The 4,809-nt window shown below is 37.1% G+C and overlaps 1 pseudogene; it reads right to left on the bottom strand.

Moving 5' to 3' along the window:
• Window positions 1-3,083: 3,083 nt before the first annotated feature.
• On the bottom strand, window positions 3,084-3,659 carry LOC119658221 (annotated as a pseudogene).
• Window positions 3,660-4,809: the final 1,150 nt, after the last annotated feature.

Here is a 4,809-nt window from a genome sequence, read left to right as displayed (position 1 = left end):
ACCGTCTGCTTCTGTATGTTCAGAATTTCAACTACTGGTATTTCGCTGGGGATGACATAGCTCTTGTAAACCCTTTCCACTTTATTTTTAACCCCCCTCCTGGCATTGCCAGTGCTGAATCAGCCTAGCAATGTCCAGCCTTAGTGCGTCACGCTGGCGTTCCAGATGAATTTTCCATGGTGAATCTCTTCGATCACTCAAACCAATAATGCGAAAGCGTATCTTCTGACCGTGTAATCTGAGAGTCGCAACTGCACCACATCGTGTAAACTTACCTTTGTAGTCCGCACCACGATTATAATTTTACCTTAGTAAACATTAGGATGGCGGAGTTATACAAATAAATTTATACAAGTCGCGTTTATTTTTCATTGAAAATCCACAGTAAGTGATCAGTTAAGAAACAAGTCGGCAAACCGGAAGCTAGACGCTTCAGGTATGAAAGGTTTTGTGATTCCCTATGTGAGGAACGATGACATAGCTAAATATTCAACTGTGCCCTATATTTTAAAAAAGTATTAAGACGAAAAATTTGATCTGGAAAACACTGTATTGATAATACCTTATAGGCACAAATGTAAAAAAATTAAACTTCAACAGATACAAACAAAACCGAATATCGCAAGTTAGTACTTCGCGGATAAAGGTTTTGTATTCATCTTATGTGAGAAACTTTCTACGAACATTTTTCCATTCCAAATCCATTTTTCCATTTCCAAATCCAAAATATTCCTTCATATTTTTTCCAAACTACTAGTTATACATACATATTACCGATGTAGTTATTATACTCACCCTCAACAAATAAACATTGCCTATTGCCGAATACTGTACATATCATGCACGTATATAAATTGGTCGTATATGTTCATATATTATATTTCCGGTTTACTTCGTTCACAAAATCTTATATCTTATAATCGCTTGTTAAATGTACAAATATATCTATCTGAATTAGGAACTGCCCTAAAGCTTCATTAGCATATAAATATACACTTATATGTCTGGCTTCAGTAATTGGCATTGACATATAAATGATATGAGCTCTCTTTGGTGTGCTATTGACAAATTGATATGTTATGATGACGTCATACAGGTTTTAGAACACACGAAATTCATATAAAATGTAAAGGTTTCACTTTCTATAACTTTGTTAATAATAATAATAATGAACTTCTGGGGAATTTTTCTGTCAGTTTCTGAAAGCTGTTAATATAATATACTATTACACTACAACATAGTATAACACGAAACGTTAAAAAGGGCTGGGAAGAAGTAGATTTTTCATTAATGGGACTTTAATAATTCACGCGAATGTCAATTGTTCTCATTAATTATGATTTCGGGGTCTTATTTGCATGGCGTAAAATCCAGTAAATTCGCGTAAAATTGATAAGTTTGAATTGCTATAACTTTGATTATAATAGCCGGATTTCTGGCAAAATTATGCACGATGTTGCCATTTATGCTGTTGGTACTCCCAGGAAGAACTTAAGGGGGGTTTTCCAGGCAACTTGGAAAAGTTGGTAATATACTATCAGTAAGTTTATTTGAGCAGATATCGGAATGGAACATATTTTTAGGCCTAGATTTCGTATAAGCGCACCATCCGCATTTTTTTAGATTTTTGAGTTGCGTACTTTCCGAAAATGAATTCTTGCTCATTTTAAGTGCGCATATTTTGGTTCTTTACTCGCGCATTTTGCAATTTATGCCCAAACAAATATCAGTTTCGGAAAATACTGATCGGGATCTTTTATACCCCACATAACTATATATGATGAAAAACGATTGTACATCCCCTCTTTAAATATATGGGATCCCCCTTAAATTGCACATAACTTTATGTCACTCACTGTAGGCGTGAGATTTCCTAGTTCCCATATGCCTACCAAATTTCGTTTGAATCGCCGTAACCGTTTTGTAGAAAGGTGCGTGTGACAGACCGACAGTGAATCGATTTTAATAAGATTTTATTTTACACAAAACCTTAAACAGTGGTTTGGTAAGCCCGTTAGCATGCCGCGTGCTCTTCATATTCTGCTTTCAAACCCCTGTAATGATAAGAGTGGGAATAGGAGATCAGGTCGATCATCCTGAGTGGCCGATAACGACCTAGAGGGCAGAGCTATCCCAAAAATCTAAACAAATTGGCTAAATTGACCGTGAAGGTTCGCCCACAAAGATTGAAGCTCCATCAAAGTGCTCGGTCAACACGTTCTTGCACGCCTTTGTGCTAGCCAGGCTCGAGAATGTGGGGGGGTCCTTTGAGGGCTTTGATCCCTCACGCTTCACTTCTACAAAACAACGTGTCTATTCCGATGCGGGGGTCCGCACCGGATTTTAAAATAGACGTTAATTAGGATTTCGCGACGGCCTAAAATTGGAAATTAGAAAAGAAAAGAAAAACGGCTCGACCGCGCGCGTGGAGCCGTAAGTCTCCGGACCCGAGTGCCGCGATCAAGGAGGGGAAGATCCACGACGGATCACCGTCTCAATTATTGTCTCTTCCGCCTCAGATCCTGTATGAGGCGCGGCCTCTGAGGTTCCCACCCTTTCTCGACATCATCAGGCCAGTTATTCATTTTGAGGATGTCCCTTAATAGAAATTTCGCGGGAGAAAGGAGGATACGAAAGGGAGGAAGTCCTCAAACTGCAATTAGACTATTCACGCATCATTGTTCAGCCAACTTCATAACAATAATTATAACAAAAAAATGAAAATAAAAATATACAATATGTAAAATTCAAAAAAGGAAAATAATAAAAAAAAATAAAAATAAAAAAAGAAAATAAAAAAAGAAAATAAAAACAATGACTCACCCAGGTCGTCACTCCGAGCTCGGATTGATGCTGGTTTACTTGGTTCAAAGTTGCTTACTCTCTATTTTTAAGTAATTGCTTAAATACAAGAATTAGAAATTAATGATCAATTTCTGCCTCATCTTCATTTGCTTCTGTATTAAAAAAAACCAAGTCTCTTCTCTAAATATAGTTATGAACATTTTTAATTCAATACAATAACTACCTAAAGCCGTAAATTTCACTCTTGTTCCGCAATAAAATTATACTACTTCCACACACCTACATTCAGATACTATGTCTCGAAATACTAAACCAACTAAAAATTGAAATAAACTAAATGGTGTCGAAAAATCCTATATTCTAATCCAGCTGGATAAAAATAAAACTACTTTTTCTCGGTGAAAACCAGCAAACGTGTCAGCATCGTTGTAATACAAGGAATCTGCTTCTGTTGATGCATCATCTGGCAATCGGGCGTATTCGGTTCAAAATCTAATGCAACCGTTTGACAGACAAACATTAGTAGTTTAAGGATATCATACTTTGTTCCGTTACGATCAAGTTCATGACAAAAAGACTGAATAAACCATGAGCCCTTTGTTGTATGTTATATGTTTCGACAATAGAACACCACCATCTAGCTGATCACCCTGGCATGCTTATATAAAAAATAGTTTTGGTTTATCAGCTAATGTTGAGCAGTGATTTACTGTGAAATGTTGCCATAAGGAATCCAGTTTATATTGTACATCTTTTGCGTAGATATAACCCAATTCACCGTGTGAGAGAATTGTTATAAGTAAACAATCATTATCGCTGTGGTCCATACGTGCCACGAAATCTTCTGATGATTGTCACACATCCACACTTCCATCCTTGATTATCACTTTTAGTTTTTTATTACGATTATTAGTTTACACCCCGTCTATGAAAATTTCAAGCACTCAATTTTGAAAAATTTTTGATGTCCATATCGCCGTTAACATTCGAAATTTGTAGAAAGGGAATCACGTTCCTGATAACGTCGACGATGTCAAAATTTTTCTCGTGTTCACTTTCCAATGATGTGGAATAATACGTGGTATTAATGTAATACTTGAGTTCCCGTTTAAATTTAAATTTTATATAAAATATTCATCATTATTACCGTCATTATACTTCGTATACTACGTCATACTTCAGGGAAACCAGTAAAGATCAGTTCTTATTTCACCATGGATCCTTCTTTCTTCATTTCTCCATTTATTTTCACAGCTTATTCCCGGGATAAGCACGAGCAACTTTTCCGCTCCGACTCCGACGATCCGGCGTGCCTCTCCCAGCCCACAACCTCCTCTTCCAAAAGCAAAACCAAAACTCCCCGTTCTTTTTTCGCGCACCGCTTCACTTCCCGCTACATAGCCTTCCTCACTCGCTAGGTTATGTTGCGGCAACATGCGCATGCGCCTGCGAATGCGGCAAATCATTCGCCTCTTGTCAAGATCAATTCGCCCGAATGCATTCAATAATGTGCAATTTGCGGCGAACATTAAGGCAATTGCACACTATTAAATGCATTGTTAAAGCAAACTTATTAAAAAAGAACCAAATGAGATTCCGCTCCCATCGCGCAGCCGCAGTCACTACACCCCCTTAAGCAAGATGATTTCCATAGTGCGGGAACCCAACATAACTAAACCGAGATTTGATTTGGAAATTTTAAAAAGGGAGTAAAATGTAATTAAGACAACTTTAAAATTAATTCCTGGTAACCCAAAAATAGTCGCCGCTCAAGCATTTATAACTTCCTTTATTCACTCATTCCACCTCGAATTGTCACAACACAACCAATTGCAAAAATGTCAATGAATTTTGGCAGAGATAGACCTGACATTCGTTAGGAAACTGGAATTTATGGTTGATGTATTGTCCCCTACACCAATATCAACGAAAATATGCACTTTGCAACTAAGTAATAGGAATAGCTTCCTTCAAATCAAATGTATCACATCTATAATTTGGTAA

This window comes from Hermetia illucens, chromosome 5 (assembly GCF_905115235.1).
Source record: "Hermetia illucens chromosome 5, iHerIll2.2.curated.20191125, whole genome shotgun sequence".
In the NCBI taxonomy this organism is placed as follows: domain Eukaryota; kingdom Metazoa; phylum Arthropoda; class Insecta; order Diptera; family Stratiomyidae; genus Hermetia; species Hermetia illucens.
Note: the sequence above shows the minus strand (reverse complement) of the source record. Positions and strands in the feature narration are given on the sequence as shown.